The 25,042-nt window shown below is 46.7% G+C and overlaps 1 protein-coding gene and 2 long non-coding RNA genes across 9 annotated transcripts in view; 1 reads left to right on the top strand and 2 right to left on the bottom strand.

The window, feature by feature from the left end:
- The window catches only part of Doa (CDC like kinase darkener of apricot), a 119,400-nt gene extending 116,467 nt beyond the window's left edge, over positions 1 to 2,933 (bottom strand). For 2 of the 7 annotated variants that reach the window (XM_075690985.1, XM_075690992.1), the window contains exon 1: positions 2,549 to 2,930. The gene's annotated coding sequence lies outside the window, so the exon portion shown is untranslated. Of the gene's footprint in view, positions 1 to 2,548 lie in introns of all 7 variants that reach the window. The other 5 variants (XM_075690986.1, XM_075690984.1, XM_075690991.1 and 2 more) reach the window with 5 other exon arrangements.
- An 8,280-nt stretch (positions 2,934 to 11,213) lies between these two features.
- LOC142580145 (uncharacterized) lies at positions 11,214 to 15,253 on the top strand. Its single transcript, XR_012827587.1, has 3 exons — positions 11,214 to 12,899; positions 13,740 to 13,851; positions 14,059 to 15,253. It is a non-coding gene; the product is annotated as an uncharacterized LOC142580145 (long non-coding RNA).
- A 5,447-nt stretch (positions 15,254 to 20,700) lies between these two features.
- Positions 20,701 to 23,355, bottom strand: LOC142580144 (uncharacterized). The gene is made up of 3 exons (XR_012827586.1): positions 23,215 to 23,355; positions 21,153 to 23,083; positions 20,701 to 21,084 (listed from the first exon to the last, which is right to left on the bottom strand). It is a non-coding gene; the product is annotated as an uncharacterized LOC142580144 (long non-coding RNA).
- Positions 23,356 to 25,042: the final 1,687 nt, after the last annotated feature.

Raw genomic sequence — 25,042 nt, 5'->3', positions numbered from 1 at the left:
TTCTCGAATGGAAACAAGTGACATTCTTGCGGTATTAATTTCTATACTAATAATACACAATGCAGTGCGTGGCATTCAGGAACACAGAGCTGGCACAGGCATGATGGTGTCGGTCCGTTTTCCAATTCGCAATAGTCACATTCTTGCAGTACTCCCCACTTGACTATTTTACCTGAAGGATTGCTGCAGCTGGGCATGTACTAGATTGGTTGATGAGACACAGTATAGTTTGATATGGGCAGTCCGAAAAAAGTTTGTAATAAAGGTCTTTTTTATTTAAGCATGCGTTGCAGCCTGATGCTGGTCCCTTGCACAGTTCAATAATATTCCAACAGACCTGCCAAACAGTTTTGGTTTTGCATCTTACAGTATTAGTTTACTGGTCACAGACCTCATTTCAGCACTTTTCAACGTATAAACATAGACCTTCTGTTTCAATAGTTGAAACATATTAACCACCTTCTTCAACTAGGCTTTACAACAAAAATTAAATTGTTGTTGACCCGAGTGGTTGTGGCACATACCCACAGTGGGGGATTGGGCATGAATTGGGTGGTTATATTCCTGCGTATAAAACTAAGGGAATAAACTAAGGGAACTAAGGGAACATGTAGAAACTAAATTTTTTTTTTTTGTGAGAGGAAGAATGCAATCACGAAAACTGCGAATAAAAAAATCTAATAACAGGTACAGAAATAAAACTATGGTACGGAAGGGGGGCGGTCAGTCTACTATGGTAATCGATTAGATTCAATGAGGTAATTTTGGTCTGCCAAGCAAACATTTCTGTGGCTGAACACAATAACAGACGCTCTAAAAGAGGATCACAAGCAGAGCTAAATCTAGGCCAATATTGCGAAGCGGGATTTCCAGTAGTCTTCTCGCTTGTGCTACGCTTTTCGTATGATGCTCTCCGCGACTTTCTAACAGCATTTATTTAATGCTCCCCTTAGAGTTAAATAGACGTCCTTCTGCAGAAACATGTGCAAAAATTGGTAGATGGGAACCATGGAGCTAGCGAAACGGAAGCAGAGCAAGTGCGTCCGACGTATATTTAGTTTCTGGGATTCGGGTACGTCCAACGTACCTTTACACACTTTGCTTAACGCTGACCTAAACTTGCAGCAACCCTAATCGGCAAAGTTCTGACTGGTGTTGCAGAAGTCGCGGGGCGCGGTAGTGCTGAACTTAGCATCGCAATTAAGTAGGCGGCTGGACGTAGATATATATATGTTTATTCAATCGTGGTTTTTTACTAATTGTAACAATGTGTCATTATTTCGCACTATTGGCGGCGTCTCCAGGACGCCAAAGCGGCAACGGGGACGCGTAAGCTACAACCCGGACTGGTCCGGTTGGTGCTCGGCGAGGCCTGCGTGTGCTAGGGTTGTATAAAATCGGCGATTTTTTATGCGAACACCCCCTGGCACACTTCGGCCTCCGCGGACCCAACCCACGTGCCGCCCTGCTTCCAGCCTTGATCCCCCACACCTTGGATGCCCTGAAAATACTGCGCCGCCTGGTTTATTAACCTCAGGTGCTCCCGCGAGGCCTCCGTTCGGCGCTTACATGTGCCCTCCTGGAGCAGTGCTTGCAAAAAAGCCAATCTATCGTCGCGACGAAAGGAAGAGGCCCGTGACTTGTACAACGCCAGTCAGAACCTTGCCCCCTAATCTCTATGATAACACGTGCTAAAAAAAAAATTGTTTCACCAATGCGAGAATCGCCATTCCCTAGGTGGCACCTGTGCATCGTGCACCCAGCCCTTTCCAGCAGGAGTGCACACCGTAGTACGAATATTACAGCAAAACGTCTGCGAAACAAATGGTCTGACGTCTCTGTTTCGCTACAGAATGAGCAGAATGTGTAGGGACACGGTTATAACGGCGCATTTTGAGGTCGGGACACAGAAAGAATGCAGAGAACAGTCGCTCTGTGAATTTCTCTGTGAAACTAGCCGTTACGAACATGTTCCATCAAACCAGCAACCAACTAGCCCATCGAAGACTCTTAATCATAACTTTTAGCTTTCAGACCCAATTTTCATTTTATCCTGAAAGATGATCGCATATCTTAACGATTTCTGAAGCGCATCCACCGCACTACATGCCGCTGGCTCTGCGTCACTCGCTCGCGTGTCACCTACAACCGACGAACGACAGCAATGCAGCTCGGTTCTCCGCTCAATCGGGATTTCCACTGAATCGCCGCATCTGCGACACCTGTGCACACTGACGAGATGCCCATGCAACCAGCACATGCGTGTAGAAAGTTCCAGAAGAAAACAATGATGGCGAGCGGACACCGACACCTAGAAGCTATCTAGGAGGTTATGTCGAGACCAATGCCACAAACATGGCAACAAGAAAGTCGCGAAGCCTAACACGCCGCGCTGTAGCAAAACACCTAACTCGCCGCCCTCAGAACACGGCGCGTAGGCAAGCAGCAGACGTAAGGAGCGGCTCCCGACATGACGTTGGGCACAGAGCCCATCGAGACGGTTGACGGTTGTTCGCACCTCAGTAGAGCGCAGTCAAGTAGGCCTCACCTTCAGAAACGTTTGGAGCTCGCTGAATGTGCAGTCACCGCACGCCGACGTTCTTTCTTTGAAGAAGCTTCACCTTAGCACCTCTGAGATGCCAACAACGCAAGTCCGCGAGCTTAAAACTTTAGCTTGGAAGCTATCTTTTAATATCGCCCGAATAAAAAAAATGGCGCAGCCACGAACGTCGTGTCGAGCTAGTTGCGTTTAGATGTGGGACGACGAATGAAGAAACAAACAAACAAAAAAACGCATCCTTACTTTGCTAGTTAAGCTTTTGGGACAAGTAAATTGCTCGTTATTATTTTAAGCATAAAATATTTTAAATCCTAGAGCGTTCATGAAAAGGTTATGACCATAGAGTTTCTAAATAGAGGTAAATGTGGCGCTAGTGTCTACGGCGTACGAAAATCTCACGTGACCTGATCGTTGGTGCCTAGGGACCATAGACTTTCATATTAGTATGCTAGGGACCATAGAGAGGCCCCGCACACTCTCAAGTTCAACAAATGGCCACAGAGGGCGAAAAGTCAATCGAGGCGCGTTTCAGCGTAAGCGCGCAAGTGTAGCTACTGTAATTTGGTCGAATACTTTAATTTGTGCTTTCTCTGCTAGGGGCGCTGAACATGCCGGATTTTTTACTTTACCGAAACCATTGACATAAACAATCGAGGTGTCTAAGGATGTTTTGTTACCTCAGACAAATAGGCAGTTGATTTTTTTTTAAATTCGATTGTTGAAGCTGCTTTTTAGTCATAGCGTCAAGGTTTTTGTACTTGATTAACCACCGACAGCCGACAGCCTATTGGTATCGATGTGTTTCCTGGCCGTTGGCGTTCGAATACTACGGCGGTAAAACATTTTCGAAAGCATGCTGGTTTCGCCCGCGAGTCATTACATAGACTTGCTGTAAAGAGGTCTACTCTTGGCAAAAGATAGTGCCTCATTTTGTTTTGGGCGTTGATTATCATAATGAATGCGGCGGAGGTTGAGGGAGTACGCTTGAAGGTACGTTTTTATGCCGTTGATCTCCATAACACCGTAAGTACGCAAACCGATGTCGCAGAACACCCGATGCATCATTGTGTGTTCTCCGTCATCGCTTGTTTGCTGTACGCCTACTAATTCTTCATTTCTTCTTCAAGTGTTGTACCCTCCTTTTGTCCTTGTTCTCTTGTGCTTCACTTAAAGTATGTCGTTCCGTCAGCTGTAATGCGCATTTGCAAAACCAATACGTTTGATAAGACGCAGTGGTTATCATAATTTTACTACACATGTATTAAGCTGGCACATATGGTTCAGATACAGATGCCTGTTTGCGGACTTGCACGACGTTGATGCGGAGATTAGGATAATTATGACATCCGTAAGGAAGAGGCAGCTGACGGCCGTAAGCTGTTGCATTCTTTCCGCCAAACTACCCGGCCTAGTAGTGCTGTAAAGATGCTGTACAAAAGTGACACGCGGTGACAGGGAAATTATTATACTTAGCAGCCGACCGTACGTTTTGTAGCTTAGGTCTTCTTTCTTGTGCGCTTGTGCTACCCTTATTAATGAGCCATTTCTTGACTATGTTCTTGACTATGTAACCGCGTTTGTGTGGATGCGTAGACGTGTGCTCTTTGTTGTACTTGTAAAATGCAAATAAAATATTTTCAGGCTTACTCAATCTTTGGTGTCGTGTGCGTTTATTCCAGTCGAGGCCATCGTGCCACCTGGAAACCGCATTCTGTCAGTAGCCCTACACGAAATGCAACAGCTGGAGCGCGGCGGCACAACTCGGGGTAACGGCGGCGTAATAAACGAAAACCCGCTCGGGATGCCCTTAAAAGTCAGTTCAGAGTGTGCCTCAACTCGATATGACTCAGCGCTACATGTATTCTGCTGCGCCTCGATCGTGCTACCGCCAGTTTGGTTGCTGTGTGGCAAACGTAGCGCCTACATATATATGTAGGCGCTACGCCTGCCACACAGCAACTAAACTGGCGGGTGCACGATCGAGGCGCAGCAGCCGGAAACCCAGTAAAGCCACAGAACAGCTGGTAAAGCCAACGGCCATACTGTGCAAAACCCCGTTTCCGTTTCCTGTTGTACAGCGCCACCTGTGGTCGCATACTTTAGTTCACGACGCCACCGCTACGCTTATTTCCGTAGCACTGTGGAAGGTACAGTTTCCCTTCTCTAAGTTTGTATAGGTGTTCTGTGATAGAGTTAGTAGAATAGTAACTCTATGCTAGGGACAGGATCGCTTAGGGATTTTTGAGAAGGCGCAATGGTGGCCTATGTGGTGGCGCCATAGAGTTACTATACTACTCTATGGGTGGCGCCGAGCAGGCCCCGCACACCCTCAAGTTCAACAAATGGCCACAGAGGGCAAAAAAATCGACCACGCGCTGCTGCTAACCAATCACTTCGGGATGCTTCACCTTGAACATTTTCTGCTAGAGGCACCGTAATGAGCGCAATTTGTGCACGAGACTTCAGCGACTTCGTTCGTAGCTAAGTACTCTTTTATCTATATTAGCTAGTGTTTTGAAGTGTTTTCTTTTGCATGGAGTAGGGGCGCAAATTTTGAATTCTTGGTAGGAGTAGTAAACGTACCGGCTTTGTCTAGGTCTGGCTAGGGTGGCTAGAATGGGGAGGTGTGAAGACCGGCCTCCGGAAGCTGGCCCCAAAACGCGTTCCTGCCACGTGACGGCGCTGCCGGCCGGGGCGCCGTTTAGGGCGCCGTAGTTTCTCGGGGCGTCTGCATACCTCCGAGCGGGAAAATGATTTGGTAGCGCTTAGTTTTTGTGTTTGAATGCGTTAAAATCTGACCAGACTTTTTCTCTACATTGTAGATGCTGAGAAAATTTAATGATGTTTCGCTGCTCTCATTCCACATGGAAACAGCGAGCATCGACTACGCAGCCGACACAGCAACGGTTTTTGCCACCACCTCTTGCCGAGATTAGCGCGCTTATGCCTTACCGAAAATATAGTTCATAGGAATTGCCGCCCAAGGCCAGCGCATTGGAATAACCTTGAATGTGTCGCCCGCACATAAGTCACATATTTGGGATGTCACATTACTTTAAATGGAGGAAGTTCATGCAATATATCAGCATTGTGGTGAAGAAATTCTAGAAAGTACAAAGCGCTTGCGACTTAATACATGTTTATTGGAAATAACACAGTTATTGCATAACATCACATTTTTACAAAACGCAGGGCTTAACCTCCTTGGCTTTGTTGTGGATGACACACTGATTTAAGCTTTTGAGGAAAAGGTGAATACGTGTTATACAATAAAACCTAGACACCGATCCTGTTAGATCAGCGGAATGCCTCCTGCAGCCAATCTGTGGCACATTGGCTGCTAGAAACAAGAAATTCTTCACAACTTTGGCGTGCAGTCGCGTAGTGCTAAATGCACGAGTGAACCTGTCCTCGAGTGTCTGAATGAGGTTGTATAGACATGCTGAGGGATCCAGAAGCCGCCACCCCCCCCCCCCCCCCAAGACGCCGTCCCGTATGACAACAGCAGAAGTCGGTCGAGAATACAAAGCTTGGACCATCTGGCGAAAACCCACACTAAAACCAGCCTCTTCCAGAACACGGAAAAGGTACCTATATATATGGATATGATGTCGAAAGCCTTCTCCTGATCGAAGGAGCAAAGAATACCGGGAAGTTTCCTGGTATTTCCCTCCAGGAGAAGGTCCCTCACTGCTAAACCGTGAAGCTGAGTAGAGCGCACCTGGACACTACATGCCCGGTATGGACCCAAAACAGTGCCGAGCACTGGTGTGAGTCGCGTACACAGCTAGCACTTTGCTATGAGCTTATAATCGCAGTTCAGAAGCGTGATTGGACGCCATGCTCTCAGATCGGAGCTCCTCGACTCGTCCTTACAAAGGAGAGTGATTAGTCCCTCTCGTTGAGACGTTATAAGTCCCTTCACCGAGTAGCCTGTTCACCAGTGATATGAACGGCTTCACTAACAGTGTCCAAAATTTAACACAGAATTCGACTGTCAGACCATCGGATCCTGGACTGCGATTACGCTTCATAGACTTCAAGGCCGAAAATAGCTCGTCCTCATCTATGGCTGAGTCGCACGCTTGTGGCGGCTCAGCTGGTGAAGCAAACGGAAAGACAGCTGGTGAGGCAACTGGAGAGGCACACTAGGTCATGTAAAACTGCCTCACCAGTGCAAGAACTCCATCTGGTGAGTCGACTATGCTACAATCACTTGGATCTATTAGGGAAAAGAGAGTTGTGTTCTTCCTTGAAAGATGCTTACGTAGGACGTTTCTGCTGCACTACGCTTCCATTTCCCACAGCTCTGCTCAGGCTGTGGCCCTCAAGCCGTCCCAGCGTTGCTGCAGGAGAATCCGAAGTTTCTTTCGGAGTGAAGCCAGAGCCGCGGAGCAACACCAGGCCCGCCGGACAGTGGCCTCGAGAGCAGGAGGATCGCGTCGGAGACGATTTTAATCTCCCCACGCTCCTCGTGCGCTCGAAGCTTGCCCCAAGACCTGAAGCACTCACGCACTCTGACCTTCACGTCATCGCATTCTGTGCCACTTAGATTCGCTGTGTTGTGAAGCGATCGAAATTTAGGAAACGGGAGAAAAATACAGCTGCACTATACCGACCACGAGAGTTACTTTGCACTGCACCGTGGCCTACGAGACTGACAATTGAGCTCACGGCGCCCCCGCGCTAGCCACCCTACCCGCGCCCCCGACGGAAGCGCCAAATTTTACCCCAGTGGGAGGAACGCGTAGCGGGGCCTCCCTAGCAATGGCGGAGGCGCCGCGGTCTTCACACCTCCCAATTCTAGCCACCCTAGTCTGGCGGCTCCCCCGTTAGGCCTAGGTGGTTGGAGGGACCTATTTGATAGTCTTAATTAATTCTTTCAGCTAGCTCTTCGGATTCTTACATGGAGTAGGGAGTTGGCGCAGTGTGCCACAAGATGGCGCCAGCTGCCTACCACCTAGGCCAAACGGCGGCTCCCCCCTTAGGCCTAGGTGGTAGGAGGGACCTATTTGATAGGCTTATTTAATTCTTTCAGCTAGCTCTTCGGATTCTTACATGGAGTAGGGAGTGATAATTCTTTATTTTTGTTTGGGAAAGCGGTCGAGGTCGCTTTGCGTGATTTGGCGAACTTGCTCGTTGGGCCTAGGTACGCAGGCCTAGCGATGAAATCGAAGAACGTGAAGGCCGCGGGGGACAGGGAGCAAGTGCAGTGCGACGAATGCCTGCGATGGTGCTTCCTCGACGAGACTAAATTCCAGAATTTAGCAGGCGCGGAGAGGTCTAGGTTCACGTCCAGGTCGTGCGAGGGCGTCAGGGAAGCCGTCCAAAAACTGGAAGGGAATTGGGCGGCTAAGTTCGAACAGCTTAAGGCAAACCTGAGGGAGGAGCAGGAGAAGCGGGTAGCACTGCAGGCGAAAGTTGAAAATTTCGTCAAGGTGGAGGCGGCCCAGGCCGCGCAGTTAGTAAGGACTGTGCCGAGCTTGAAGAAGAGAAAGAAAGGAGCGCCGAACTGAAAAAGCGGCTCGACGCGCTTGAGACGCGGGCGGCGGAGAATGTCGGGTCAGGACACCAAAGCGGTGGCAAAAACTCAGAAAGTAGGGTAGACCCTACAGGCGAAGTGGGAGGCAGGGAGCCAAAGCAAGCGGTCACCAGCTTGCCGCCGGTGAATCGGCGTAGCTATAGTGAAGCAGCGCAACACGCCCCGAGTGAGGCGACGCTGCAGCCACAGGAAGCTGGAAAGAGCGGCACCTACCTTGAGGCCGCCACGCGGAAAAAGCAGGAGCCCAGGGGACAATGCCCTTTGTCGAGTCCGAATCACGCGGAAAAGGACACAGGGAAGCAGGGAGAGGTACGAGAGAGTGAATGGGTGACAGGGCTGGCGACTCAAACATGGCTGGGTGCTCAAAAGCAATTGTGGAGAGGGTGAAACGCGACAAAAGAGTGGCGGTAGGGACATTTCCAGGGCGGACTCTGAGTTCTGTCATGGAGCGAGCAAAAGAAAAGCTCACGGAAAATGCCCACGTGCGCAACCTTGTCGTAGTAGCAGGTGGGCTAAATGACGTCCTAAACAGGAAAGGGCCAGGACTAGCCGCGCTTGGCGAAGGGGGTGGACGACTTGCGCGAGCTATCCCCTCAGGTGCAGATCGTGGCGTGCACGGTGCCGGAGGTGCCTGTGCGCGACAGTCACGTACAAAGAGTCGTAATGTCTGCCAATGAGGCAATATGGAAAATGAGCCGAGAGAAGGGCTTCGAGGTTGTCGAAGTAAACAGGGAAGTGAGTTTTGTTTTAAACGAGATGGGATCCACTTCAATTATAGGCTAGCACGAGAAGTGGGCTGGCGACTTGGGGGTTGCGCTGTTGCTTTTTTAGGGGGCCCGTGAGTGCTCAGGAGGTCAGAGTAGGTAGTAATGAAGAAGGTCCCCTAGAGGAACATCAGAAGAGCATCGCCGTCGATAACAGAAAAAGGAGGAAAGCAAGAACAAGAGCTCGCCATGCAATAGGCTACATAAACATGCAGGGCAGCAGAAGAAAGGAAAAGTGGGCAGAGATTGAGGAGCAGTTACATAGAGAACAAATAGGGGTGTATGCGGTTACAGAAACGCACCTTAGAGACTCAGAACAGCCGCCAGTTATTGAGAATTATGTTTGGGAAGGGGTGCAACAGAACTAAGTCGGAAAGAAAGGGAGGGGGAGTCGGAATGCTCATTCATCAGGGAGCCAAATGGGAAAGAGTAAATTCACAATGTCAAGAGCATCTTTGGTTATCAGGTACAATGAGTGGGAAAGAAACTTGGCTGGGAGTTACATATTTGTGGAACGGAAAAAATTGCACAGAGAAGAATATAGAGTTAGTGTAATGCATAAGCGCTGATATTAAGGGTTTCGGGACTTGTGCTGAGATTGTCCTATTAGGTGACATGAATGCCCACATACAGGATTTAGATGGCTATACCGACAATAAAGGGAAGTCAATGCTAGACCTTTGCAAGCAACATATAACCTCGTGATCGTGAATACAGGGCCTAAGTGTGAAGGACAGATCACGTGGGAAGTGGGAAACCGGCAATCGACCATTGATTACTGTCTGATGACAGAAGGAATTCATGATAAGTTGAGAGAAATGGTCATCGATGCGGAAGGGTTTAGCAGCATAGGGAGTGACCATAAACGCATCATTTTGAAAATGGGATATGTAGTTGAGAAAGAGAGCAAGGAAAGCAAAATGGCCAGTCCAAATTTGAACGCTGAACAAATAGCAAATATAGTCACTAGATTTGAGGAAGAACTTGGCAAGTGGCCAAGTAAGGAGTGAGAATATGGTGAACTTCTAAGTGTAATAACGACAGAAATACGGAAAGAGAAACAGCATGTTCGTTGGAAACGAAAAAAGAAACCGAAAAGCTGGTGGAACAAGGAGATACGAGAAGCGATCGCCGAACGACACAAAGCATCTCGAGAGCACAGGCAGGCAAAGAAGGCGCAGTTGCTACAGGATGAAGTAACCAGTAAATGGGAAATATACCGGGAGAAAAAGTCTATGGTCCAAATAATGGTGCAAGCAAAATTAAAAGGTGAAAGTGAACGTTGGTTGTCAGAAATACGTGAGAAAAAGAAGGCCGCACCTAGAGTATTTTAGAATCACATAAAATTATTAGGCAGGAAGTCAACAATACAACAACATATCCTAGACGAAGATGAAAACAGACTGGAAAAAGAAGCGGCAATAAATTACATCCAAAAAGTAACAGCCGAATCTTTCCAAGGCAAGGACGAGGTTGTATTTGAAGAAATAAAGAGTATGAAAGAGATCCGAGTGGAAAAGGAGCTGGTGCTGACAAATTTAGACTGGAAGAAAGCGGAGGAGAAAATTCCTAAGTGCACAGCCACAGGGCTAGACGAGGTTCCCGTTAGGCTGGTAAATGAACTGGGACCAAAAAGTAAGGAAGCTCTGGTGAAAGCAGTGGAAAAAACTTTAAAAGATAGACGAATACCAGACAGTTGGCGACAAAGTAGAATGAATTTAATTTATAAAGGTAAGGGGGAGAAAGACAGAATTCACTCGTATAGACCGTTGACCATTACATCGGTAATATCCAGGCAAGCGATGCAGGCAATCAAATTAAAGCTTCAAGCATGGGCAGAGAATAATGGCATTTCGGGAGAGCTTCAGAATGGCTTTAGAATAGGTAGGCGTTTGGATGATAACTTGTTTGCTCTTACTCAGTGTACTGAAATATCAAAAGCAGAAAGCAGACCGTTGTATGTGGCCTTTTTGGACATTACAGGAGCCTACGACAACGTAGAGCGCAACATTTTGTGGGATATTCTGGAAGGCTTAGGTAACGATTGTCTACAGCTTTTGAGAGAGAGATTTACCTGGAAAATACCGTTTGCGTTGAATGGGAAGGGATGAGGAGCGCGGAGGAAGTTCATATCCACAAGGGACTGAGGCAGGGGTGCCCTTTATCTCCGCTGCTATTTATGATGTACATGGTGAGGATGGAGAGGGTGCTAGAAGGAAGTAATATCGGGTTTAATCTCTAATACAAACAGGCAGGTACAGTAATAGAGCAGCAACTCCCAGGTTTATTTTATGCGGACGACATTGTGTTGCTCGCTAACAAGCAAAGTGACTTGCAACGTTCTGGCAAATATCTGTGGACAGGAAGGCAACAATTTAGATTTGAAATTTAGTGTTAGAAAATCAAGTGTTATGGTATTCAATGAAAACAGTGAACAGACAGTGGAGATACAGGGCCAAGAAATACCTCGGGTAACAGAATATAAATACCTTGGTATATGGATAAACGAATGCAATGGATATATGGAAACACAGGAAAAAACCATAACAGTCAAGGGAAAGAGAAATGCAGCCATAATGAAGCACAGAGCGCTACGGGGATACAATAGGTACGAGGTCCTCCGAGGTATGTGGAAAGGGGTAATGGTTCCAGGACTTACTTTTGGAAATGCGGTTGTTTGCTTTAAATCAGGGGTACAATCAGGACTTGACGGGAACCAAAGGGCAGTGGGTCGCCTCGCATTGGGGGCTCACAGGAAGACTACAAATGAAGCTGCGCAGGGGGATATGGGCTGGACTAGTTTTGAAGTGCGGGAGCTCGCAGTAAAATTGAGTATGAAGAACGGCTGAGGAATATGGAAGAAAGTAAATGGGCTGGGAGAGTGTTCAGGTATCTGTACAGGCGAAACATTGATTCACAGTGGAGGAAAAGAACTAGGAAGCTTACCAGCAACTATGCAGCCTGTGGGGTGGGCAACACAGCAACAAAGAAGGTCAAGCGGAAAGTCAGAGAGGCTGAATTAATCTCATGGGTGGTGGCAATGGAAAAGAAACCTGCCATTAGTAACTACTTAAGAGGAAAAAACGAAATCAGGAAGGAAACCATTTATGCTAACTCAAAGGGAAGCTCATTACTTTTCGAGCCGAGATCGGGATGCCTTAGAAAACGCACCTATAAAGCGAGATATAAGAAGGAAGAAGAAACATATGCTTGCTGCGGTAAAGCTAGGGAAATGACGGAACATATTTTATTAGAATGTGAAGACGTCTACCCAGCGGTCGATTTAGGCACCACTGGCCTCCTTGAAGCCCTGAGGTTCAGCGGGAGCAGTGGTAAAGCAAACAGGTCCGCAATAGACATTAGTAAGAGGCGATTGGAGGATTGGTGGAAGAAAAGTAGGGAAACAACAAAAGACGGAGACGCACAAAAGCACAGTTCGCAATAAGGGTTCAGAAAATTTGGACGTGGTAGTTCATAGTGTTTTTTTTTTTCTTTTTTCATTGGTTAACCTAGGTAGGATATTAGGCAGCATAGTAGCAAGAGCTTGGTGGCTCAACACACCGCTCTGTTCCAAAGGGGACGCTCATAACATCCATCCATCTATATTACCTTACAAACTTTCTCTTACCGAAGCATTTCCATTACATAAAAAAGAGGGCGAAATTATCATTGCTAATTAGATATTGTACTGTTTGTAAGTAAGTTTATTGTTTCTTTGTCACTATAAATGCAAATAGCGTTCAGCATCATCGATCTTTCACGTGACCTCATACCTGGATTTAAAATTTTTACCGGTATTTTAGAGTTCATGGCGGCACGGATTCATTCGTTCGTGCACTCAGACTGGTTGCTTCTTTTTCGCTAAAACTAGTTTATTGCGCTTAAATGTCTCGCGTTGTTTAACCTGGGGTGAAGTGACGTGTTTGCAAGTGGACATGTGAGCCCGAAAGTTGGGTTTCGGTCGTGAGCCATTCGAACACGTCTGCATCGAAATGGGAGCTGGATTCTGCTGCGGCTGACAACGGCAGTAACGGTGAGTCGTTTAACACCGCTGCTTGAATCGTTATATAATATTCGCCTCATTAACACACAGGCGGAGACAAGTTAACGAACTAGATCCTGCACAACATATGGCAGTCGGGATCCTCCGTTGCTGTTTCCTAAATAAACCGTTATTTGCGAGGCTGTCGTTATACACACACAATCGGGAAAGAAAGAGTGATATCGGAACGCGCGTCTCATTTTTCATCTTATTGTAGCCGTGGCCATAGGTGACTGGGTAGCCTTAACAATATACATATAAAACTTTTTTCTTAGTTCGCCGGCAACTTCTTTCGTCCACAGAACCGAATAATCATTTGGTAAAATGATGTGAAAGTACAGAATTTGATGTATTAAGCAGTTGCAAGCGTGATAATTCACCCATATTTCGTATTTGTTAGTTCCAAATGTTCTTGCTGTTCAGTTTGGTTTACCGTAGGGCATTTATTTTTGCAGTAGTGAAGCGGTGCATCACGTTCATGCACAAAAAGACTGCATCATTTCTAATAGCTTCATGTCTTTCATCTATTTGCTTGTGAAACCAGCAGTGTGATCTCTTCCAGTGTATAAATGAACGCACAAATGTTCTCATTTGTGATCTTAATAATACTTAAGATGTTTACATGCATTGTATAGTTAGGCAGACATAAATTTTATAGACAATGGCAATATTTATTTAACGGGCTGCTTAAGCACCCTAGAACAGACCGTGTACATTTGCATGTGTTCTGTAGTCGCAAACCATTACAATATATATGTCACACCTTTTTGCATTTCATATTGCAAAATTGTGCTTTTTCAATTTCTGATTCAGTCAAAATTTCTGTTCCAGACATGCAGTAATGAGGATGGCACCAGTATAAAGCAACACACTCTACACACTAAACAGAAGCTGCGGCCTGCTACAACAAGGCCATTGTGTGGACATTGGCTGCTACTGCAAGGTAAACAATACGTGGTTCAGAAATAAATGTGCCTGATATATGCTGTATTGGCTTGCTAGTCTTCAGATACATGTCATTTGTTTGCAGCAGAAATAAATGTTTGTTCATGTTTATGGTTCAGTATAATTGGTTCGAACATTAAAGAAAACACGCATGAGTTTGGCTAATCTGTGCTGTATCTCATGTGTCACCGTTCTGCCCCAACAGAGTCCATGCCAAGCATATCTTGGTCAACACAGGAGCTCCTATCCACACCATCAGAAAGGGGCTGGAGCCGAATTTGCAAGGCTTTTACACCACGAACAAAGAAGCGCATGCAGAAGAATTTGCATGAGATATCAAGTCTGCAGAGCACTGTGTCAAGACTGAAAAGAGCTTCAGCCACCATTCCACCAGCACGGACAAATTGGCTGAGTCATCCAGGTAACTCAAAAAGGACTTTATGGAAATTCTTCGTCTTCAGATGCACCTGCAACTTCTGATCAAGCACAGACGACACTGGACAAAAGGGTTCCGTCAGTTTGTCCTTAATCAGCTTCCTGGCCATGTCAATTTCATTTGTGCCAAGTGTAATTTTTCTTCTATAAATGCAAGCTTTTTCATTGCCCATTCTCGTTAGAGATCATTCATCCTCATCCAAACATAAAGGTCAACCGATTCTTCGCTGATACTTAATGCCAGTCACTGTCTAGCAGCATAACATATCTGTAGCAGTACCTTTTAGTGTATGCTGTCATGCACACTTCCTCTCTGAAATAGCTGATGCAACATCGACATGTGTCTTGCATTAACCTACACACCGTTTGCTATGCACCATTTTACTTTTCTTGATGTTTTTGGCCTTCAATGCTTGCAGAGCAGAGTGGCTTCTCTCTTGAATGCAAGCTTTCTCATTTCCCATATTCCTAGTCTCGTTGACGATTGCTCTTCTTCCTCGATAGCCTGGGTCTTTGCGCAACCTACACTGAATGATTGATTGCAGAATCTGGTTTTGCTGCCACACTTGGTTGTGGTAACTGTGTTACGTTTCTCAGATGTGGGGGCCTGGTCAGTTGCATTGGTAAGCAGTCCCTCGAGGTAAGCATTTGCTCCTCCAGTCCGCAAAGCGACATAGACTCCCAGTATACACACACCGTAACTGGTGCGCCCCGTTCGTTCTGGCCTGCTGCAGCCATGGGCAAATTGTGCTTGTGGCCTACCTCGGCCATGATTTGCTCAAAACGGAGACCAGCATATGTGCTTACATGGTTCGAAGTGTATGAAGTTGATAGCCGTATGGGTGGAAAGGCCCGCAAGAATGGCTGCCGAAGGTGATGCCCACAAAAGCGACTTGTCCATATTGAGACAAAGTGGGACACCAAATGTGAGCCACACATTAGCGGCCCTCGGCAGAAAAGAAATGTGCAGGTTGGACAGGAGTTAACGCTAAAATGTCGGATAATCAGATGCCTGCATCACCTGATTGCTTCGCAATGGAAGTTTCTCATCTTCAACGGCAACTGTCGGTTCAAACAGGTGCGACACTCTCTCCAATCTGTTTGTACTGCTGGTTGTTGCTCGTTACCACACCACCACATGCGGTGAAGGCAAGCATTATGCCTGTAAGTAGGCGGCTGAATGTATCCTAAGAGACCCGTGTATGTGAATGCTGTTACCATATGGCTCGTAGCCAACGTATAATGTATTCTCTGAACCTCATGCATTGATTGATTGCTGTTCAATTTCGCTGCTATCTTACTTGGTTACGGTCGCCATGTTATGTTTTTCGAATATGGCGGCTAGGTCAGTTGCATTGGGAAGCAGTCTCTCGAAGTAAGCATTTGCTCCTCCAGTCCACACGGCGACAGTGGCTCCCAATTTACACACACTGTGATTCGTGCTCCCTGTTCAGCCTTTCCTGCTGCAGCCATGGGCAAATTGTGCTTGTGGCCTACCTCAGCCATGATTTGCTCAAAATGGAGACCAGCATATGTGCTTACATGGTTCGAAGTGTATGAAGTCGATAGCCGTATGGGTGGAAAGGCCCGCAAAATGGCTGCCGAAGGTGATGCCCACGAAAGCGACTTCCCATATTGAGACAAAGCGGGACACCAAGTGTGAGCCACACATTAGCGGCCCTCCAAAGAAAATAATTGTGCAGGTTGGAAAGGAGTCAATGCTAAAATTCCGGGTAATCCATGTCGCTGTGTAGGCTGCGGCTGCAGATGCCTGCATCACCCGATTGCTTTGCACTGCAAGTTGCTCATCTTTAACGGCGACTGTCGCCGTAAACAGGTGGGACACTCTGCCGAGTCTGTTTCTGCTGCTGGTTGTCACTCATTACCAGACCACCACATGCGATGAAGGCAAGCACTATGCTTGTAGGTAGGCGGCTGAATGTACCGTAAGAGACCCGTGTACGTGAATGCACATTGTTGCTGTATGGTTCGTAGCCAATGTATAATATATTGTCTGAACACTATGTGGTGAATGATTGCCGTTTATTTTTGCTGTTATCTCACTTGGTTACGGTCGCCGTGTTATGCTTATCGGATGTGGCGGCCTGGTCAGTTGCATTGGAAAGCAGTCTCTCGAAGTAAGCATTTGCTCCTGCAATCTGCACAGCGACATAGACTCCCAATTTACACACCGTGATTCGTGCTCCCCGTTCAGTCTTTCCTGCTGCAGCCATGGGCAAATTGTGCCTGTTGCCTTTCTCGGCCGCGATTAAGCACGAACGGAGACCGGCATACGTGCCTACATGGTCCGACGTGTGTGAAGTTGGGCGCAAAAGCGCGCAAAAGTGACTGATGAAGGTGATCCCCCCGAAAGCGACTTGTCCATATTGAGACAATGTGGGAGACCAAGTGCGAGCCACACATAGTAACGTGCAGGTTGGAAAGGAGTTAACGCTAAAATGCCGGGTAGTCCATGTCGCTGTGTTGGCTGCGGCAGCACATGCCTAGTTCACCCGATTGCTTCGCAATGCAAGTTGCTCATCTTTAACGACGACTGCCTCTGCAAACAGGCGGGACACTCCGTCCAATCTGCTTGCGTCGCTGGTTGTCGCTCGTTACTAGACCGCCATGTGCGACGACGACGGTGAGCCGTTTACGAGCTCGCGTCAAAGATTCCAGCGTATCTCGACATACAAATTTTATTTCTGCTATTGCACGAGAATGGCGCGGCGAGTACGGCGCGTACGAGCGGATACAAGCGTACACGACCAGCGAAAAGCGGCCATATTGGATTATGCTCTAAAAAAAAACAAAAAAATGCGCATTTCCGATGGATGGATACATAGAGTTTCTCACTACATTACCTAGAGGGAAATCTGGCGCTGCTGCGCTGTGGTATGCATGGGAATGCCGGTATATTGTGACATCGGATTGACATCGTTCTCGGAGAGACAGGACACCTTGAAGACGCCCCTGGCAAGTACCGTTCAGTCTGTCGCAATGATTCATTTTCTACTAAAACAGGTCGTAAAAAGCTGTTTTAGCTTTATTATTATGCAAAAACATCTTTTGTTTAATTATGAAAACTTCTTATTGCTTGTACGACTATCTGTTATGTAAAAAGTATCAGGGGGCCGTTAAAGTTGGAGAACAGGCGACAAGGTTCGCGCTCGCTTTGAAACAGTTGGTCGTCTGTTCTTGCTTTTCTTGGCTTGTTCATGCAGTGTGGGTGAGTAAAGATGTAATATGCGGGAATGCATAGAGTTTCTCACTATTACCTAGAGGGAAATCTGGCGCTGCTGCGCTGTGGTATGCATGGGAATGCCGGTATATTGTGACTTCGGATTGACATCGTTCTCGGAGAGACAGGACACCTTGAAGACGCGCCTGGCAAGTACCGTTCCGTCTGTCACAATGATTCATTTTCTACTAAAACAGCGCGTAAAAAGCTATTTTAGCTTTATTATTACGCGAAAACATGTTTTGTTTAACTATGAAAACTTGCTATTGCGTGTACGACTATATGTTACGTAAAAAATATCAGCGGGCCGCTAAAGTTGGAGGACAGACGACAAGGTTCGCGCTCGCTTTGAAACAGTTAGTCGTCTGTTCTTGCTTTTCTTCGCTTGATCATGCATTGTGGGTGAGTAAAGATGTAATATGCGTGAATGGAAACATTTAATTAGGATTTTACTTTGAGAGCGCGTTATTTATGTAGCCAAAGCCACGTTTTAGACGAAGCCTCTTACAACACCAGCCAACACGAGCCTCGCAGACACATATACCGTCATTCCCATGACGGCACGGTGCCCCCTTAAGAAACTCCCATAGACGGTGGCGCCAGATTTCCCTCTAGGTATTATAGTGAGAAACTCTATGCGGGAATGGAAACATTTCATTAAGATTTTACTTTGAGAACGCGTTATTTATGTAGCCATATGCACGTTTTAGACGAAGCCTCTTACAACACCAGCCAACAAGAGCCTCGCAGACACATATACTATAGGCCATAGAGTTTCTCACTATAACACCTAGAGGGAAATCTGGCGCCACCGTCTATGGGAGTTTCTTAAGGGGGCACCGTGCCGTCATGGGAATGACGGTATGTGTGTCTGCGAGGCTCGTGTTGGCTGGTGTTGTACGAGGCTTCGTCTAAAACGTGGATATGGCTACACAAATAACGCGTTCTCAAAGTAAAATCTTCATGAAATGTTTCCGTTCACGCATATTACATCTTTACTCACCTACAATGCATGACCAAGGGAAGAAAAGCACGAACAGACGACAAACTGTTTCAAAGCGAGCGCGAACCGTGTCGTCTGTCTTCGAACTTTAGCGGCCCGCTGATACTTTTTACGTAACATATAATCGTACACGCAATAACAAGTTCTTATAGTTAAGCAAACATGCTTTTGCGTAATAATAAAACCAAAACAAGTTTTGACGTGCTGTTTTAGTAGAAAATGACTCATTGTGACAGACGGAACGGTGCTTGCCAAGCGCGTCTTCAAGGTGTCCTGTCTCTCCAAGAACGATGCCAATCCGAAGTCACAATATACCGGCATTCCCATGCATACCACAGCGCAGCAGCGCCAGATTTCCCTCTGGGTAATGTAGTGAGAAACTCTATGCTATAGGCACTATACATATACCGTCATTCCCATGACGGCACGGTGCCCCCTTAAGAAACTCCCATACATAGAGTTTCCTACGTAATTTTGTAGGAAACTCTATGCTCCCATAGACGGTGGCGCCCATAGAGTTACTGTACTGACTCTAGAGGACAAGCTACCCATAGTTAGTGAAGTCTTCTGCGCTTATTCCGAGGAAGGCGTCGTCTTCCGGCGGGGGATCGATGGGGGCGTGTGATAGGCAGTCGGCGTCAGACTGTTTTCGACCCATAGGGCCCATGCCATGCCCATGCATAGAGTTTCTCACTACATAGTGAGAAACTCTATGTGCCCATGCATTGAAATCGGGAACCGCAAGAGCGCCGCCATGTTGCTACGCGCCGAGGTTGCCAGCTCCTGAGACGCTTGCTAGACTTGGTGACAGTAGTCAGTTTTAATCCGGCAACCGTAGCAGCGTAGCAGCATGGCGTCTCGCTTGTAGTGTCGTGATGTGTGCGTGCAGCCGTGTGTTTGGGCTTTATAAGTTGGTTCTTTATTCTATGTTGCGGGACGGTGTGGGTGTAGTCGATGTTTGCCGTACAGGGGGCGGTTATGCAACTGAGGGATGATCCTGTTGAAGTTTCCGGCGGTATGCGGTTTTCAGCGGTCACGCCTGTTGCAGGAGTGTCACTCGACGAGGTTACGAGCTCGAAGCTGTGGTGAGATTCCTCGTTGGCGTTCCGCAATTCTCTTCGCACGGGCGCGGTATGTTGCAAAAGCCGCTTTCGCGATCTATCGTCGCGACGATAGATCGGGTTTTTTTATTATTATAAGTACTGATCCAGCTGTAGGGTACATGTAACCGGCAAACGGAAGTCTAAACAGGCTTCAGGAGAGCACCTGAGATTATAATAAAGCACGCGGCGCAGGAACTCCAGGGCACCCAAGGGACAGTGGGGGGATCAAAGCTCGAAGCAGGGCGGTACGTAGGTTGGGGCCGCCGAGGCAGGTGTGTGCCAGGGAGTGTTCGCACGGACAGCTCCCCTGGCACGCGCAGCAGCGCCTCGCAAGGTCGAGATACCTTAAAGGCACCTGCGCCCATGATCTTTCTTTTGCGTCGGTGCAGTGTGCACGATTAAAGAGAATAATATGGAGGGCATCCGGTGCAGTCGCGAATGCGTCATGACAAATTTAGCTAGAGTCGCCTGGCGTGTGCAGTAATATCAGAGTTGGTTGTGTGAACTTTATGCATAATACGCTTTGTTACGGTACCTTAACGCAATGGGTCTAGAGGACGGTGTTGGTACATTTTTTCGTACCGCCCTAATCTTATACCCCCTACTACAAACACACACACACATACCCCCCCTCTTTTTATGTATACATACAATTCCTTGCCATAACGGATCATAGCCTCCTTTATTTTTGAAAAATAGAGCAGGCTGTGAACGGATTGACCAGTTCAAGTTGTCAACTTGTCAGTAACTGCCATAGGAATCACTGTAATAAACACAATTCCACGATTGGATTGTTTACTTTCATTTTTTGTTGTAACACTGAGGACTACATAGAACTTTATTTTGTATATGTGAGAGAAGTATGTGGATATCACAAGCTTAAGCCAATGTGCGATACACAGACAAAGCAGCTGCTAGAACATGAACTGCATTGAGGGCCACACAACACATACGTAATTAAAGGTGCAAAATATAGGGGGAAGCTTCAAGATACGCTCTGTAGCACTGCAAAGTGCAACATACATTGTATGTGTACAATAAATGTTCAAAAATATAATGCATCAATGTCCCATTTGCCTTCAAGTTTATTATCAAGTTCAAGTTTACTGAAGTTTATTATGAGCATGTGTACAACAGGAATCTACTGACACACCCGCAGTCAAGGTGGCTGTTTGAGGTGTGCTGGCTGCCTCAGTGTAAGAAAAAGAAATTGGGTGAATGTCGACACCAGTGCCACTGCTTCTTGCCTCCGACCTGCACGTGCCTCCACGGCATCTTTGTGCACAAGTGTGCTGGCGTGGCGAGGCGCAGGAGTCATCCGAGAGAAAGAGTATCGTTTACATGGAGAAGTGGCTGTTCACATTGCCTGCCGCTTTCCCTCAAATGTTTCCTTGGTGACTAGGGTGACACACCCGCAGTCAAGGTGGCTGTTCGAGGTGTGCTGGCTGCCTAAACGAAAGAAAAAGGAAGAAATTAGATGAATGTCGATACCAGTGCTATTGCTTCTTGCCTCTTACCTGCATTTGCCTCCACGGCCTCTTGGCTTGCGGAGTCTGTATGAGGGAGCTGCTGTGACTAGGCGTAGGCATTGTCTAAGCAAAAAGAAAAGGCCATTCAAATGGGAAATTATTGAAATCAATGCAGTTATGTCTGCTTCTTGCACTCTTCTTGCCCAAAAATTTTCAAACATGGTGTCCAGTACACACCATGACTGACTGCTTTTGCTTTTTACCTGCAGGTGTTGCTGTGAGATCCTTAGTATGGCTGCGTGCAGCATTGTAACACTTGGTGGAGGCATTTGAAGTGGTAGCCAAAAATATAAAGAATCATCCTTGTCTGCACGAATGCTTTCAATTTCTAAATGCAGTGGTAACTATCACTATTAGTGCAAGGCCCCCCACATCTATGCGGCAAGTTCCATAGCTCGAAACTGAATTTTTCCTTTAGTGTTTCACAAGGCGTCTCATATGTCCACATTAGATGTGATGTGTTTGTTTTTATTTATGCCAGTGTGGAGAGAGCATCATTAAATTGTTTTTTTATTTTTGCTTGTCTTGTTTTTTGGTTTATTTCTGAATTTATCAAGCACCAGTCTCATGATGCTAAAATTACTTATGTAATGGCAATCACCTTTTTTTTGCAGAAGAACAACGCATTTCCTGACCTATTGTTTGACATCCCCTCACTCGCATAATTTTGCAGAGTATTCTACCTATATTGACTTGCTTGACCTCCACTAAAGAGTCTTGCATTTTCAAATACGACTCTTTCCTTAAAATCATTCGACACTTCTCATAATTTCTGTACCTTGGGCTTCGATACTCTGCGTTCACCATTTTTGCTTGTTTCTGACTAAAAATGTCTTTTTTAATTTAGAGCTTATATTTTACCTTTGGAACACACGGAAGGGCTTGCCATTGCATATCTGCATAAAAGGGAAACATGTTTCATTAAACATTTGCAAAATCCAATTGAAGATTGATGAATGCAGCTTGCAGTGTGATATGACTGAATGAGCCATAAAAGTAACTCATCTCACTTGGTAAATTAAAGCACATATTAGTGTGATGTGCAAGATACGTTACACTAACGTGGTGGGTTCTCTTGCTTATAGAGCAAAATAATCGGTGCGCGAGAAAAGAATTATTTTTGCATACCCCTTGTACACACTGATTTAAGGAGAATGAGCTGGAGCCGTCCACATGATCTACTTATTTTACCTGCGAGTATGGTCAACAAAAATGTGTCCCAGCTGCTTAGTGGTACTCGGGATTACGTCAGTATTGCATATGTGCCTGTTGTCTAAAATAATTGACTTTTGAAAATGCTCGCAGGGATCTGATGTGCATATCTGCAGTTTATGGATACATGTAAAAGACTCAGCATCAAGTGCAAGTGAACGTTCCCGCAGGCCCGGAGTCAATCATGCAAATAGATTCGCTGCACAAATTTGTGACCAGAAAAGATATTCCACATGAAATGGCATGCAAGGAAGTGTTGAAAATATTGCACAGTTAATAAAACGCCTACGCTATTAATATGTGGGTTGATGCACTCGTCATGCAAGACGGAGGTGAGGCGTGCAGACAGGACACAAGAGTAGAGTATTTACAAGCAAACAACACGAGCACCGCCCACTTCTCTACTCTTTTCTCCTGTCTGCACGCCTCACCTCTGTTTTGCATAATGAATCCTTACCAACTAGCTCAGCTTTCTGTCGTTCTAAGTCTCGATGCACTCGATTTCGTCCGCATTAGGCACTCGCCTCTTGATTACTTCGTGGCACAGAAATACTCGGCATCAGGCTGTTTGTCTGCTGTGGCCTTCGTAGAAGCATGATTGTTCAAAGTGCAACAATTAAACAGATTCTTTGAGTTGCTTGCGGCTTCGCCAGTAGAATTCCGGTGCGCTGGTCCGCCTGTCCAGCAATTTCCTACTGAAGGGAAACCTGCAAATAAAAACACCGCTCCGCATGCAGAAAAATGCTATACTGTGACGCTTCTCAAACGATTGTGATGCACCACAAGAGCTGCCTACTCGCGTGATATTCTCAACAAGGAGATACATCTGTTTACTTACATGTGAAGGTATATGCGAGAGCACTTCGGGGCTTCGGTGGCACATAAGGCACGAGTGTGTGTGCCATACCGTCCGATGTCGACGCGCGATCGCATGTCAAACCTAAACTGTACGAAACTACTACGCATCCAAAAAACAGATTCGAAACCGAAATTGGCGGCATCCTTTATTGCATGAATGCGTACATCGTGATTTACATAAGTCGCGGACTTAGCGATCGCTTTCTGTAAACTTAATATTAACGTACCACCTTCATAAAGCCATCAGGTATGCGTTTTTAGATGAGAAAGCATAAGGTGACCTGTACTTGCTTTCAGCTCTTTCAATACTAATTGCGCTGGCCATATTGACCAGTAGCAACAGGGCGGCGCCCTAGAGGTTCCCACTTTTCCGGCCCAGCTTTTCCTCTAGGGTTGTTCTACTAACTCTATGGTGGCGCCAGATTTTGCTCTAGGTATTATAGTGAGAAACTCTATAAATGGATGGATGTTATGAGCGTCCCCTTTGGAACGGGGCGGTGGGTTGCGCCACCAAGCTCTTGCTACTATGCTGCCTAATATCCTACCTGGGTTAAACAATGAAAAAAAAAAACCTATGAACTACCACGTCCCGATTTTCTGATCCCCTATTGCGAACTGTGCTTTTGTACGTCTCCGTCTTTTGTCGTTTCCCTACTTTTCTTCCACCGATCCTCCAATCGCCTCTTACTAATGTCTATTGCGGACCTGTTTGCTTTACCACTGCTCCCGCTGAACCCAAGGGCTTCAAGGAGGCCAGTGGTGCCTAAATCGACCGCTGGGTAGACGTCTTCACATTCTAATAAAATATGCTCCGTCGTTTCCCTAGCTTTACCGCAGCAAGCACATGCTTCTTCTCCCTTTGAGTTATCATAAATGGTTTCTTTCCTGATTTTGTTTTTTCCTCTTAAGTAGTTACTCATGGCAGGTTTATTTTCCATTGCCGCCACCCATGAGATTAATTCAGCCTCTCTGACTTTCCGCTTGACCTTCTTTGTTGCTGTGTTGCCCACCCCACAGGCAGCATACGTTTTCCTGTGTATCCGCTTCCTGTTTTAGCAGCGCTATCTGGCGTCCACCTAGGTAAGTTCCATGCGCTGCCGCTGCTTATTTTCGAACCACTGCGGAAGGTACAGTTTTCCTTCTCTAAAGCTGTTCTTTATTCTATGGCCGAGCGGTGCCGTGGCGTGTGTTCGTTCTCGACTTGATCGTTCTCCGGACCGCGCGTTGTTCAACATTGCTCATGTGATTGTGGTTGCATTGCTTGTATGTTGGTTGTAGGTTCTGTGTTACTTGGCGGAAAGCCGTGAGCTCTAGCAGTACAGAATCTGCGTTGTGCGACCCGTGCTTCCTTGAGAACCCGGTGGTGGTGACAATTGAAATGTCGAAGTGGCCTAGCGAATCGGCAGCGCAGTTCAGCGAACCGCGATGTGGCGTCGCCGTGTCCGCCTTTGCTTAACGGACATCGAGGGATGTGATGCTAGCTACAAGTCATGTAAATGCGACTGCGTCGGCTTACCAGCTGCGAGCTCACGGCCCAAAGGTCCTTAGTGCAGCACGCTAGTGAGGTAGCTAGGCTCAGTGGAGCCCTGGAATAGGGGCCCACCCTTGCCGGAAGAGGCTCCAAGTCGCCGGCGCCCAAGAAGACAACGGAGACCTCGAGACGCTAATTCCTTGAATGAACCAAATAAAGTTTCTCTCTCTCTCTCTCTCTCAGTGCTGAATATGTGGTTGGTGTGCTGTGCTTAATTGTAACGAGTGGTGCAGCCGTGCAGTGAAGGTGGTGGTGGAGCAGAGTGGTTTAGGGGCTC

Source organism: Dermacentor variabilis, chromosome 4, assembly GCF_050947875.1.
Source record: "Dermacentor variabilis isolate Ectoservices chromosome 4, ASM5094787v1, whole genome shotgun sequence".
NCBI lineage: Eukaryota > Metazoa > Arthropoda > Arachnida > Ixodida > Ixodidae > Dermacentor > Dermacentor variabilis.
This window is presented reverse-complemented; position numbering and strand designations above follow the sequence as displayed.